Here is a 16121-nt window from a genome sequence, read left to right as displayed (position 1 = left end):
CTACACTAATGGAATGTGACATGAAAATCTCTGCACTTGGCATGAGGAGTGGCATTACATGACAGCCAACAGTGTGAGCACTGGACAAGAGCTAGGGATAGTGCCAAGCAGATGGTGGCATCCCCATGGGTGGCTACAGGAGCCAAGCCTCACACATAACTGGACGGGATCACTGGGGACCCACTACTAATTCTATGTAAGGGCAAGATTACCTAGGTAATAGTATCCAAAACATCAAAGCTGGATGTAGTATGGCAAAATGGGGACTGACAGGGAAAAAGTAATTAGGGAGAATTTTTTTCCCAGGGACAATGTTGGGGCAGAGAACATAAGGTGTAAGGGTGGCAAAAAGAGCGGCTCAAGTGGCAAGGAAAGAGGTAGTAAATAGTGGAAATCCTGTGAGTGAGACAACACAGGTGTCTCTATCAAGCAGCCTTCTGCTTGTTCCATGTTGCTGGAGCAGGGCAATAATTCAGACCTGTTTCTCTTGGTATACAATAAAAGTTGGTGTGCTTCTAGTCAGGAGAACTGGGGTGGAAGAAGGGTGGAATGGAAACTGTCCCTCTGTTAGGGAACACTGGATGGATACATGAAGTATCCCAGAGCCATTATTCTGGTGCTCATTCCAGGCCTGATAGCATTCATAACATGCAATGTTATATCTGAGTATCATAACAAAAGACTGCTAAACTCTGAAGCATGAAGGGTTTGGATCCATCATTCATTGAAACCAGAACATTTCAGAAATGATTGGTTTAATTATGATAGTTCCTATGTTCTTGATAAGTAATTTTCTAAACCTTTTTTATGTTAGTTTAATTATGGTGAGGCTTAGATAACTTTGGAATATGACATCCATCAGATTTATTCACAGAATATCAATGAACTAAGAAGAGTGGAAGCTGTTTTTCCTTGGTTTGAAGGAATATCAATACTAAAAAATTCATTACTAAGAAAATAATCTTCCTTTGGGTGAAAAGGAAATAATGTGACATACATAAAAGTTGTCAGGGATTTTTTTCTTTAATTCAAAGCAGACAATTCTTACAAGTCAAAGAAATTAATCAAGGGAGCTGTACTGCAATGCTGGGATTTGGATGATTTTTTTATTCTTTTTTTTGTAAAAGAAGTAAAATTTATCTAGAATATGTATCACTTACAGTAAAATACTTCAAACCTAAATGGTAAATAAGTGTCTCAGAAGATGTATTAAGCCTTAAAATGATATGAAGAAAAAAAAAAAGAAGACTGAGAAGAGAAAGCTTGTCTTATTGGTCAGTAATAGCAAAAGACAATCTAGATTCAGTGCTGTAAAGGATTTAAAAACAAATAGGATCAGTTTACTCAACCATATAAATTAAGCAAAAAATAATAAGTACATGAGGGGGAAAAGGCAAATTTTTTACGGGAAAAATATGAAAGGCAATCTAAGCATTACTCAAAACAGCTGTACTTATAGTTTTCCCTCATGATTTTCTAATAACAGTGATGCTCCCATAGGTCCTATAGAAAAATTCAAAGCTAATAGACACAAGTAGAGGCTCATACTGGAAAAGAAGTTGCAAACGAGTGGGGCATGTTTATATTGAAAGAACTAGGCAATTAAAAGCACAAAGTTGTCAAAGAAATCTTATAAAACACGAGCCATGTCAGTTTCTAAAAGTATATTATAACATTCAAAGAAAGGGAATATAGCATTCTGTGAAGACAGGAAAGAATGGATCTCAGCAATGTCAAAACTTGAGAACTTATACTGAAGAAACATGAAAATAATGAGGGAAAATAAATGGAACAATCTATAGAAAACAACGGGATCAAAAATATGTGGGGTTTTTTCAGATGTACCATGGATAACACAACCAATAAAGCTCTGACGTAAATATGGTAAGTCTTTATATTTTGGATTATTTGATGTAATATAATATGGAAAAATCTTTATTTGACATACAGATGGGACTTACCACAAGCTTTGTATTTCTTTTCTTTTTCAATTCCTTAAAGTTGAAATTAAAATAATCTTATTGCAAGAAAAAATAATGAAGTGTGATCAAAGTAACTGTGAAAGTCATAACGAATATCTTGAGACTGATTGCATTTAATATTTCCTTAATGACCTTGATAAAACAAGCTGGAATATGTTTAAGAAATCAGATAACAATTTGTAAGATAAAATCAATGAAGTGTGTGAGCAGTGTTTAATATTGAACATTTGTATAACCTTGAAGATAGAACAATGGAAACTAAGTGAAACTTTTCAGTATGACATGTAAAAGTTGGACAGTAATGAGACTCAGTAGTACTTTTTCCCAGCACATATGTTGATGAAGGAAAGGCTTGCTTAATTTCTGAGCAGAGCAAGTTTCATTTTTAGGCTTTACCTACAGCTTTGTAGGACTGAGCCAGGTGACCTGGAACATCAGCCTATTGTTTTGTTGAGCTCTAAGACTCACGAATTTTTCACTTCAGTGAATACTGTAGTTTAATTACAAATAATGATGTTATTTGGTTTAAATTTTATAATTTAAAATTAAATTATATACTGTCCTGTTCCTGACAAAGATTTTTTTTCTATATCCTGTCTTGTTTACCTGACTTCTAAAGAAAATTATCCGAATATTTCCATATCAAAGTTTTACAGCTTTACTATTTTCATCATCTTTCTTAATTACTCAATATCTGGGTTATCCTCCAAACCTCCAACTTTGATATTACTATCAAACAAATGGTAAAACCTGAATCACCTTTCATTAGCTCACATTTACATTAATTTTCATAGCCTTCTGGCAAACTTTGATTTCTCTACAAGACAGAAAGTTTAGGTATCACTAGTCTGGGAAAAAAAGAAAACAAAACAACAAAAAGCCCTAACCCAAACCTAATTATTTTTTTTTCTATGAAGTTGCTACGTTGTGACATGATTTATCTGAGAAAAAGAGAAATTGAGAAAGAATTTGATTGTGTAATTTTTTTTTTTATTGTCAGTTGAATTCCATTACACTAAATAAGGTATCAAGTAGTTTTATACCTAATCATAAGGTAAAACAAATCAATCTGAAAGTAAAGAAATAAATAAATTAAATGCACCAGTTGGGTCAGATTTATTGTCACCAAAAGAAACAATCATGTATACATTTTTTTGGGATTCATTTCCAACCTAGACACCTGCTAGAAAGAGCCCTTGTAACAATTCGTGGACTGGTTTTTCAGAACCTAATTGTCTCTTTCCCTTTATGATCTTTTCTTAAAATTACTGTTGCAAACAACAGTCACAGCATGTGATCAGCACTTTACACTCTCATCATCACAGCTTGTCAATTATTTTATACAAGTTAAAAGCCTGTTCTTCTTATTTTAACTGCAGTGATAGGTAAGAAGACCAGTCACTTTGTTTTTCTCTTCTGAAAACCCTTATAAATCAAACCAAAATGGAACATGTTAAAGCATTGTTGTTGTCTTCATAACAATAATGAAATTCTAGAATCTATACTGAAAAAAGTTACCAGAGTTTTGTCTTTCTAGGACAGGCACATTCCATGTTATTATAATTCACCCCATTGTGTTGGGTTAACTTGACTGGCTGACGTCTGCCCAGCTGCTCTCTCACTCACCCTCCGCAATAGGACAGTGGGATAAAATGAAGCAAAGATAAAGACAGGGAGATCATTTAACATTTACTGTCAAAATAGACTCAACTTGGCAAAAATCTGTGTAATTTATTGCTGATTAAAACATATTTATACGGTGAGAAAAAAGACCAAAACCTAGAATAGATTCTCCCCACTTCTCATACTCAACTTCATTACTTCAAGAGCCTGACTCCTCTCTGATTCCCTGTCTGACAGGCTCATGAGGAACTGTGGAGTTGTGACCGTTCCATAACAGCTCCTCTCTGCTGCTATTCCTTCTCTCACTTCTCCAACATGGATTCTGTCCACAAACTGTGGTCTTTCAGGATAAACCTGTTCCAGTGTGGTCTCTCCAAGGGCTGCAGGGCATCCTCTGGTCCAGCACATGGAGCACCTCCTCCCCCTCTTTCATCCCTCACCTTGGTACCTGCAGGGCTGTTTTTCATATTTTTTCCTCACACCTCTCATTGCTTCATGGTTTTCTTAATTTATCTTAAATATCTTTCCCCAGATGTATCACCACTCTGGCTGAGGGGCTCAGCTGTTCCCTGAGGCATGTCCATTTTGGAGCCAGCTGAAACCAGTGCTTCAAAAGGGTGACCCTGCAGCACCTGGGCACCTGCATCCTACATACTTGAAATGGCCCCTTTAAAAATGAAAGTTTACTTGATAAAATAGTGTTTAGACCTTTATGTAAACTGTGGCTCCCTTAATCTTCTTAAGAATAGATTGCATTCCAATTATTTTCTATAACCAATGGAATACAGATAAGGATTCCTAAGGAGTTAAGGGTTTCTAGGAAGTTCTTTAATATTCTGTTACAAGTCTTTACATTTCAGGCATCCATCTCCACTTTCATGACAGCTTTTAAAATATTCAGGTCTTATTTTTTCATGCTTCCTTAAATACAGCTCAATGTTGAAAATGAATGTGAAAACATGAGGACAATGATGAAAAATTATTCCACACGACACTTTTGCAACAGTTCTGTTAAAGAAGAAAGCTACAAAAAACCTTATTAAATTTAGGGGCCTGGTGAGTTATGACATACATTGTATGGAGGCACGTGTATAGAAACACATGGAAACATATGTTTCAGTGTTCCAAGGCTTTCCAGGACTATTAGGCATGCACCAACACGGGCTGACATCAGTCAATCCACCCTTACAGAATGTGGTTGAACTGAAACAGAAATATCAGTTCAGATCTCATCTATAATGACAGAATACTAATTTGCAATTTGGTGTTACCAAAGGAAGGAGCACTTAGCTCCAAGGGAATAGCTGTCTACAGGCCGAGTAGGCATTGTCAAAAGTGTCACTAATAGACATTCTGCTTAGTAGTCCTAGCAGAAATACAAGGACTGAAGAGCTGCTGAACAGATGCTGAGTTATTTTGGTTATTAACAGAGGTTTGAGCTGCACTGTTAACATACCTGCAAATATCTTGATTTTGGCCGCTCAAGAATAAAAAAATCCAAAACTTGACATGTATGATAGCTTCTTACTGTAAAGACCCCTTCCTATTCACCATCAATTGCATTATAACAACTTTGTAACCCTTTCTTGAATCTGACAGCTTTCCCAGACCCTGTAATTTCATATCTGTGTATCTTACCTTTATTGTAAATATACATAGATAGAAATATATAATTATATAATATATAATATATAATTAGCCAGTTCCCTTGTATCTCTCATTCAGGGCCATCCCCCAGACAGTACACACTAGCTCTAGTATTTATTATGGAAGGCACCTACCTGCTTTCCATCAATAAAACTTGAAATTCATGGTATTGTAGGTGAGTGATTAACGCTTCCCAAAATAAAACTCACGTAACTGGTCCCGTGCGTACAGAAAGAAATTGTAACAATTTAGTTAAATCAATTCTTAAATTGATTTAAACCAGTGAAATCCCTTGTGCAGGTGCTCTTAAATTGGCTAAAGGGTAGCTAATATTGGTGTATCTTATTCATTTAGATCTAGAATTTAATCCTCTTAAATTGGGTAAAATTTTTTGTATACACTGGAGCCTCAAGTCTAGCAGTCTGAATTGAATTTCATGCTGCAGGGTCATGGGTCCTCAATGAAGTTAGGACATATAATGACATAGAAATTTTAGAAATTACTTCTGAGGGCCCTCTATACATCTACAAAAAATAAACAGATTTTTGCAATAAATACTAATAGCTAGACAGCGTTGGGAAGATTTTATATAAGGGATAAAGATTTTTAAAAATTCTGAGCAGTCAAGGATGGTGACAATAGGCAACAAATTTTGAGAAAATGATGGTAAAATTAATTATATGCCATGGATTTTTGCTGTCTTTATTCTGTTTCCAGCTTAAATTTGCCTGCTGATTATTGCTGGGCCCATGAGTTTTGGCACAATACTGAAAATGAAAATATGCATGACCATCTGTCAGTATTGGTTCCAGTTCATCAAAATTTCTCGTCTCCATTATGTGCAAGACAAAAGTACCTTTGCCTGTCTTGGGTGCAGAACCCAAGAAATTACAGATGAGGGAGAAAAGAAAAGAAAAAACTTTTCAAATTCCCCCTTCACAGAGAAAAGGAAATTATTTCTTATCAGCACATAGAAATAAATATTCTTTCTACACTTTTATGGTTCATCCCCATTTCCAGCTGCTTCAAATTGTGACTGCATTCACTCAATGACATGACTACATACAGACTATTTAAGACTTCAGTAATGCAGGCTGGTACCAGAATGGAAAGAAATACCTCAAGATAGATGATAAGAAGAAAGTATGGACAAATAATAAAAATCTGTCTATTATTTCAAATATTGACTCTCCTTCTCATTATCAATTTCAGTTAGACAAAAATTGCTAGTTACTCCTCGGTTAGCACTGATACATTTGCAGCTGCAAAAATGCTGCTTCTTTCTCTGATTTTGGCTTCAGTGTGTTTCTGCTAGATTTGGATCGAGATGGAAGGCACAAACCCTGTCTGCCTGGCACGGTATTCTTTGCTTACAGCCCCAGCAGCTTTGTTTCATTCTTCTGTGTCAATGGAATTTAAAATATTTAAAAAAAAATATTTTCCTACTGCTTACTCTGAAAGGCCGGTGCAAAACAAGGTGCCTTTCGAATGCATAGAGATATCGTCCCAAACAATAGCAGTTGCTATGGGAGCAGAGCATAGTGTTTTATGCAGACATGAAGGAAGAGGAATGGAGAAGCACAAATCTGGTACAGATTGGTCCAGGAGCTCACTGGCTCTCAGCACAGTGTTTGTTCCCCTAAATATACTGTGGTAAATCACATTTATACATCAAGGGATACAAAAGTTTATATTTAACTGACTTCTGTTTACTTACATAAAAGAAGATTTATGGTCACTGGGAGGCTCATTAGCATTGATTTTCACAGTCCCCACTTAGAATTAATATGACCTTGGTACAGGAAATTATCCAGCACTTATATAAAAAGCTAGCTGGAATGATTCCATGTATACTTAGTAGATTTGCATTATCTTGTGGCAGAGTCAGACAAAAAATCCAGCTTTCCTGAACAATTGCACTAACATTATTAAAAAATACTGCAAACATATACTAATGCAGTAATGCGAGTGCCAAGTCTGTTTAATATTCTAAGGTCAAAAAGGAGCCTTTGCAAACCAAGGAACCAGTCAGCTCAAGAAGGATCAAACAGCATTATATTTCCTTCAGTAAAACATAAAAGGTCTACAGTTACTTTCACAACTAACAAGGAAGCCTGTAATGTGTATGTGTAACTTTCCAATGTGACTGAAGCAAAAAGAGGGTTTTTTGACTACGAAGATGGATTTTTAACAGATTCAGAAAGGATTTGGGGCTTTACATACTTGCAGGTTGTCCAAACAATTGCATAAGCTTGGTGGGGAAGAAGGCCTTAAAGTCTAAGAGCTTGCTTGATTTGTGTTCATTTCTTTTAATAATATTATCTCCATGAAGGAATCTTTAAAAATGGTCATTTTACTCATCCAAATTGATCAGGTATGGGAACCTGTCAGAACAGTTAATTGACTTTATTATATATGTTTCCTTTTAATATTCCTATTTATATCATCTGGTGAAATGATTCCAGTTAGCTCCCATTCAGTTGCCTTTAGACTTGCCAGTTCATACAAAACTCAACTGCTCCCTTTTCAGTTCTGCTGTTTGTCCACCCTAATATCTTCTTGCATGTTGGATTTTTTTGTCTTTTCTCCACAACATGAATACAGCTGCCTCTTTCTTGGGACTTTTCAAATTTATGCAAATTTACTTTAAATATAAAGTTACTTCAGCAACTGTACTGTGAGTATTTCCTTCTTGCCCCAGCATGATAACACAGGCTGACATTGTCTGGACAAGAATGCTTCTGCAGGGACATGACACGGACACATAACTGCAGGCAACTGTCATAAAATACTGCTGCTTAGCAGTTGTGAGCTTTAGCTGGGGCTACTTAGTGCGTGTCAAGACAGCCTGACAGTGTGTGTACAACCAGCTGGCAGGGATAGTGGAACTCATTTAGACCACTGGCAGCTCCACTGAGCACAATAGCAAGTCCTTAGCCTTAGAGTGCTTTAGGATTTATACACATCACTGTTGAGTAGCCAACACTAGTATAAATTTATTAATTAATATACAAGCTATTAACTTTCTACAAGCTTTTTTTTTGTTTTTGTTTACAAAAAATCCAAACAATGCAAGTGGCGCTGGTGGTTAGAGAAAAGTGTTTCTCTCCTCCCTCAGTAGATCTTGAGCGGATAGTGCACTTTTCCAGACAGACATTTCCTTAGCTCAGGCAATAGTTGCACATACAAATTAAATTAAAACAGGACAACTCCACCACCAAAAGAAGCAATCCTTCTTATGCCCTCAGCCATTTTTCCCAATGATTGTTGCCCTTACCTTTGTCCTAGCACCATAAGCTCCACAGTCACACAATGAACTAGAGCAAAGAATTAATCGGACCTAAAATTATTCCCTTTTTTCTTTCCCCTGGAGTGAATGACAGAAAGATATATGGATATCTAAATATATGCATGCTAATTTGTATCAAATCCCCAAACCAAGTCTAACAGTCTTGGCAGAAATAGTCATCTGCTACACTTTTAATGTGTAATGGTTATGGTTATATTTAACAAAAACCAAAAGAAGGTAAGAAAATAAAAAATAAATAGATGGTTTCAAAGCTGGAGAATATACTTTAAAGTTAAGATTTAAAAGCAATAATTATTAAAATTATATTTCATACTACTTTCCTTTATTATATTTATTATATAATTTAAATTTAAATCATATTTATATTTAATATTTTATTAAACTATATGTTGATTTGTGGTTCAAATGCTCTTGTAAAAATAATTTTTAAAAAGGATGTACACAAAAACCCTTTTATTTTGTATTCTAAAAAACTATTTTTAAATTCCTTTTTCAGTCTTCTGGCTTTTGCAGAGAGACCAATCTTTTAACTCCAATGACTATGATGCAGGACCAAAAAATTGCTTTTGGAGCTTGAGCAAGCCCCAAGTTGTTCAAACTTAGTTGTCATAGTTTTCCCAAACACAATGTCCAAATTCTTGGGCACAATAATGAATAGGCCACCCAATTAGACTAGAGAAAAAAACAGATTCCCTATGGCATCTACCATCTCCAGTCAAAGGATTTATTTTACTAATTATTGCGTAAAGAAATTTTGAAAATATGTATTGTTCAATGAAATTGTAGTAAAATTTATTGTATAAAGTAAAGCAGGAAAAGTAAGTCTTGATTAATTTATTTCATGGTGGTTTACTATGGAGTTATTCTCCTCTTTGAAATTCTCATTTTTAAAATGCAGGAGACAGATCCTATCAGCAGCTGAAGCAGTAGTAGGTAGGCTAGTCTCTCATCTCAACACAATAATTAAAATTCAAATCTACCAGTAAGATCCAATTATTATCCAGACTCTGTGATATAATGACTATACTGTGAAATGAGGATGTCTGCTGCACTGTATTTTACAGACACATGAAAACTCTAGAGACGTTTTCTCGCAAGCCTCAAATTGAATTGAAGCTTAGTGACGCAAACAATGTAAAACTAGATTAAATAATTTTAGTATTTTAGCAGGCATCTTTAACATTCTCTTACTATTTCACTAAGTGTAATAATGCACATCATGCATGAAGAAAATGATTCAGACAAACAAATTAGACTTTAGATTAAAATACTGGTCAAAGCAAAGGTTCTATTTTTGTCGATGAGGCCTCTATACATTTAAATTAGAAAGACATTTACTGGTTATGGGAATGCTGAATCAAGTAAATGACTGACACTAGAATAAGATTGTCAAGGCCATTCAAAAGCTTTTATAAAATAATTGCCTGGGTGTGCTTAATTTCAAAAGTGTCCTAATATAATTTCCACTGAGAATGCAACAAAGATTTTTTTTTAATTAAAAATCCAATATGCTCCAAAGTGATGCCATCATAAAATCAGTCCGATTAATGCTTTTATGCAGTTTATAATGTCTGCCGAGGTTTAATCTCAGACAGAATCTCAAGCCTCCTGCAGCCACTCACTCACTCCCCCACCAGCAGGATGGGGGAGAGAATCAGAGAGGTAAAAGTGAAAAAACTCATGGGTTTAGATAAAGACACTTAATTAAGGAAAGTAAAAGTCGCACGCACGAGCAAAGCAAATGAAGGAGTTCACCACTTCCCATGGGCAGGCAGGTGTTCAGCCATCCTCAGGAAAGCAGGGCTACATCATCCACAACAGGGACTTGGAAAGACAAAATCCATCACTACAAACATCCCTTAGCAAGAGTGCACAGGTAAGTCATCTTTTATTGGCGTATGTTTATATGGCTGTTGTCACAAGACAGACTGTAAAAACATAGGACTGTGGATGTTCATAGTTCCCAGTTGCAGGAGAATGGGTTATCTTCCTTTGTCTCTCCATTTACTACCTGGGGTTTTTTTCCGTAGTTTATAAGTAAATATTTATAAATCTGAACATTTTCACATGGTATATAATTGTTTCATACCACCATCTAACTTGTTTTAGCCTTTCTTTACTTCAGGGGATGACTTTGTGAACCCAAAATTCATAGGCAATACATATCTTTTGTTTAAACTAGACCAATTTTAAGTCCACCTGATACAAATTTTGTCACACAATAATCATTCCCTAGTAGTCATAATGATTGGCAGCAGAATAAATGATCAGTATATGATTGTTTTCTACCATTGGCATTTACAAGATAGGATTCAAATTTCTAATTCCAGTCCTTAAAAGGTTGAAACAAATTGGACTCTCTCCACCTATGAATTATAACTAGATTAACAGGATTGTCTCTTTTAATGAAAGAAAAGGGAAAAGAAAAGCAAAGGAGGCTGGTAGCCTTTTAAATCTGAATCCACCACTGGGAGAAATGGCATATTGTACCACACAAACAAATACCAGGTGACATGATCAAAAATTAATGTTTTTGGCAGAAAAGCTTATTTCCTTTGGTGTATGTTTTTGATATTGTGGATGCATTAAAAGTAAAGCTACCTGAAACTTCACAGAAAAAGCACCTCTGTCAAGACTTGAGAAAAACCTGTTTTGATGAGTCTCTAGGGTTAGACATCATATAAAAAGAGATCAGGGTAAACTGACCTTACAAGCATCCACCTGTCTATCCTATAACATATTGGCTTCTACTAAACAACAGCAACAAAGAATCCTGAAAGGTTTCCACTTCTTCCCTTTCTCTTCACTCAAAAAAACAGACAAAAGAATTATTTGCTGCCATTTAGATAAAGGTGACAGAGCATATATTTTACTGTTGTTTTTCAGAAAAATGATGACAGAGAGCAAAGAAATCCTTTTGCTCATGGGATGATAAAATAATAATACTGTAGATGAGAAATCAATGCAATGAAGTGTATTAAAATTCGACCTAAAATGATGGACATAAAAGCTTGATTTTGTTTTTGACATTTGTGATTATGGCAATATATTAGTTCTTTTAAAACAGCTGATGATACTGAGAAAAAATATTAAGTGAGAGAGTCAGTTCTTTCTGTTTGAAATCCTTCCTTATGCAGGATGACAACGTACTAGCACTTATATATATCTGCATGTAGTAAAAATCCCTCTTCAGGAAAAACCTTACTGTGAAAATTTCTAAAATGATTGTAGGTACTTGGTTCTCAATACCACAAAGAGTGACATATTCTGATTAAGTGTAATTCCCTATTCAAACCATAACCCCTGTTATTACCTCTGCACAATAAAGCAAATATCAATAGTGAGCAGCACAACATAAATACTGCTTTAAATATGGAACATTAGGAACACTGTGGAAGAGACTGTCCAATCTCATTAGCCTTTCACCTTATATGCTGTACATGCTAGTTATTCTGCTGTTATTGTGCTACTCTTATGAGACAATCTCAAAAATTTAAATGTCCCATCCAGAGCACTTGCAAACCTTCTTAAATGAAAATTTGTGATAAGGGAAGTGGGGAGACGGCTTTATCTAGAAATATTTTCCAGGCTCAGAGATCTTGCATAAGGGAGCTTTTATGTTTGTTTTTAATGAACATCAAAAGATTTTACCTAAACAGGTCTGTGCTGAAGATTTTTCACACAGAAGCTGTTTTCAGATCTTTTTCTTTTGTTGTTCCAAGGAAAGGATAATGTCTAGACAAATCAAACATAGTGAAGAAGGGTTAAGACTTGCTGAACAACTGTCAACCCCATTTCTTCTAAATGGAGAAAGGTCACACATATCTAGAGAAGAATAAGCATGCATCTAAATCAGAAAGGAATGAAAAAAATTCCAAAAGAAATTAAAAGAAAATCTTAGGAGAGATAACCTGAGCGAAACTAGGTAAAATGGTATTAACCTACTTTTGCAGATGTTAATATTCAAAATCTAAATGTTAATACTTGGACTTTTTGTTTTCTCTTTTTCCCACCATACATAGTTGAAGTTTATATTTATGGAATAAATAAAGGAAACATGTTATGTGTGCTTCCAGTATCGAGAGGTATGTATTCTGAGTCAAAATTTTTATTCGCTTTAGGATTGCTTGGAGAAAATGCTGGAAATAGAAAATTGAAAAAAATATGTTTGTATCAATAGAATCATACAATCATACAATCATAGAATAGTTTGGGTTGAAAGTGACCTTAAAAATCCTTTGATTACATGTACATGTAAAGGCAAAAAAAAAAAAAGCTGTTTTGCCAAAACACAGACTAGCTATCACTGAATAATATTTTATTTGAACCATTGCAGCATCCAGCTATGATGTGGGAATCTACCAAGGAATTAATAAAGTAGGGAATTTAGGATTTTCACTAACAAGGTGTTGGCATGTTCTTCACCTGTTACACTGTTTACTTAGAAATAAAAATAAAAAAGGAAAAAGTATTTTAAGCCTCTCTGCTTCCTCCAGAGTATTCTGTTCCTGTAGTGTCAACCTTTATGGTGCTAGGTCAGGGCAACACTGAAGAGCCTCAAGATTCAGTAAATTTTGAGGAGATATTTAACTGCTCCCCTGAGGTGTTTATATATGCAGCTCTGTCACTGACCAGAACTCACAAGCTTCCAGTTACATATCAAGCTTCTGTTTTCCTAAAGGCAAAAATACTGATGAATCATTATTCTGTTGGTGCCTTATTATCCAAGAGATGGGACGGTCATGTTACCACAATTTATTGCTTAAAACAGCAAACAAAGCATCAGTCTCAGAGGCCATGGCTTTAGTAACAAATTGCCATAGCTGAAGACAGTCACGAGTTTCAGAGTTACATCGTAATTTATTACTTTTTGGTCTAATAAGCAATTAACACGAAACTTTGTTTTGACTTTTTAACCTATCACCTTTACTACTTTTTACTGCATTGCGTCTGTTCCACAACCAATGACTTATTAGCTCACATACACACACATACTTCTATTATAACATCTAAATTCTTAACTTAAGCTATAAAATCACATTACTATACTTAAAAACCCTTCACCATATCACCCAATACATTTTCTTACTTATAACTCTAGAAACACAGGTTTATGATTCTTCTGCTTAAAGCCTGCACAGCCTTGCCACTACATCAACCCAAGTTCTTTCCAGGGCTGTAAATCAAATTTACTAATGCTTGTAGAAATCTCTGCTTCTCTGTTTCCCACAAGTTTCTGTTAATTTTGTTTACATTTTGAGAATACTTGTCCAGTTGCATTGATAGGTCAGGTAGTTGGTTTCTTCCTTTGTGTCTTCTTACATTTCATCACACAAATAATGAATACAGGTTGTCTCTGGCACACCTTGCATTACGTAGTTTGTTTTGGACTGGAAGCAGCTATAGAAAAATCTAGGTGCAAATAAAAAATATACTTTGTGTTCAGGTGATGAACAGGTGACTCGTCAGGTGACGAGTTTTGGGTAAATCCTACATGTTGAAAGCACCATAAGATTAGTTCTCAACATTTTGAATTTAAGAGTCCAAGGGATGTATTCTCTTTCCAAATTCATAATTCACAATTAAACTTCATGACCTTAGAGTGACTGCAAGCTAGAAATTACTTGCTTTGCATTGCAGTTGAATTTAGGTGAAAAATATTCTCTGACATTACTGACTCAGTTATGTAAATGGATCTTTCCAGAGAAATAAATTAAACTATAATTGGGGAAAAAAAGAAAAAGAAAGAAAAAAACCAGAAAACCCCCAAGACAACTATTTTAATTATATAAAGGCTGTCTCATGTTTACACAGGCTGCCATAGATAACTGAGTCTAAAACATGTTCTTTCCATCATAGCTATAATACTGAGACTCATACCAGAGCACAAGCAAATCACTATGATCATGAGGGAATTTTAAATTTATTTATGAACCATTTGTGTGTTCATACACATTCTGTATGCCAGGAACATGTGCCTTATATATGTGATCAGATGCTTTTAAGGCATTGAACTTGGAAGTCACAGTAAATATTTTTTCTCAGTAATTTATTTCTGAAGAATTCTCTAGCCCTTGCTTTTGTCAAGATCATAATCCTAAGCACAAAAATAATATACAGTGCTGTCAGCCAGTTTTGAGAAATAAAAAGAAAGGTTTGATTATGCTGCTGCTTACTGTCATAACTCTGTATTTATTATTAACTACACTTGAGGACGCACTGCAAATTTATTTAGCAGATTTTGTCCAAAATAGCTGTGCTAGCTGAATAGTGTGAAAGAGTATATCTGACTTGAGGTATTGCTTTTCTCCCTAGATTGAAGATTAATGCCTCCAAAAAGATGAAATCAGGAGGATAAAAGCATGATGCTTTCAAAGATAATTCTACTGGTGGCAATCATGATCGCTGGATGAAAACAAATAACTCATTTTCATTATCATGTGTCCTGAAAGGAAGCAATATTCACTGTGAAAGAAAATAATGAAAGAGGGGAAATTAAAGGCTTTGAAAAATTAACATTGATTTCAGAGTGCACCTGGACTTGTATTTCCACTGTTTTGTCTTTGAACATCAGCTCATATTCGGAGATGTTTTGATAGCAGACAATACAGAATTTAATGCAAAATGGACCAGACAACCCAATCAAGGGCTTTTCTTATGAGAACAAAAGTTTTTTATACCTAAGTGTCCTTTTCACTTCTAGTTTTAATCTCTTGTAATATGTAAATTCATATGATGGGTGGCATTCGGGCTTTGGGAACTACTCATTTTCCCAGGCAGTAGAAAAAACAGCCACAATTAAAAGCTGAAATGAAAACCTTCCCTACTCCCATTGCCAGTGTCCAAAGATAAAGTAAGACATATCAATTTTTTAGCCTCACATAGCAACTGAAAATAATGTATATAAGAAAGAAAACTAATTAAATAGCAAAAGAGGTACCATTGCATTGTGTGATGTATTGTGTTTTGCTCTGTAGTGTTAAAAATAGGGATATGCTGCAGTGTTGGTACCTGCAGTACATTAAATCAGCCATTGCAAAACTGATTAGATCCTCTTTCAGCTCATGCCTCCCTCTTACGTAACTGATCTTGGCTTTCTGCTCTGTTTACCATTCATTTATAAACTCATGTACTGTCTCTACAGACAATTCATTTTTTATTGATCTGACTGTCCTATTAAAATTGTTGTCTGACTGTCTTACATCTTTATGCCTTTTTAACTTCCTCTTCCTGCTGGCCCTGCATATATCCCCCTAACACTTCTCGAATTCTGCCTAGCCTCACCCAACTTAAATGTCCAATCTCCCCCCTTGCATCTTCATTCTCCTAGATGAATTCTTTCTTGTGCTAAAATAGATAACTCAGGTTTATTCTTCTCTTTCAATTCTAGCCTAAGATTTTGATACATCTGTCAGTCACTAGAAATCCCTTCCTGAGTTTTTCTTCAGCACCTCTTTCTTCTGCTATTCACATTATCTCTATTTTCTGAAATTAAAAAATGGTATTTCCTGTGTTCATAACAAAAGTGCAGTCAGTGAGACAGTGATAAACAATGAATC

The 16121-nt window shown here is 35.1% G+C and overlaps 2 long non-coding RNA genes across 4 annotated transcripts in view; one reads left to right on the top strand and one right to left on the bottom strand.

Moving 5' to 3' along the window:
• LOC116449579 overlaps positions 1-5467 on the bottom strand; it is a 136788-nt gene extending 131321 nt beyond the window's left edge. For all 3 annotated transcript variants that reach the window (XR_004242457.1, XR_004242454.1, XR_004242455.1), the window contains exon 1: positions 5387-5467. This is a non-coding gene — a long non-coding RNA (uncharacterized LOC116449579). The remainder of the gene's footprint in view (positions 1-5386) is intronic.
• Positions 5468-9943: 4476 nt separating this feature from the next.
• Positions 9944-15501, top strand: LOC116449587. Its single transcript, XR_004242460.1, has 3 exons — positions 9944-10438; positions 12585-12647; positions 14878-15501. It is a non-coding gene; the product is annotated as an uncharacterized LOC116449587 (long non-coding RNA).
• The last annotated feature ends 620 nt before the right edge of the window (positions 15502-16121 follow it).

This window comes from Corvus moneduloides, chromosome 1 (genome assembly GCF_009650955.1).
Source record: "Corvus moneduloides isolate bCorMon1 chromosome 1, bCorMon1.pri, whole genome shotgun sequence".
NCBI lineage: Eukaryota > Metazoa > Chordata > Aves > Passeriformes > Corvidae > Corvus > Corvus moneduloides.
The sequence above is the reverse complement of the archived record's forward strand: the minus strand, read 5'-3'. Positions and strand labels throughout refer to the sequence as shown.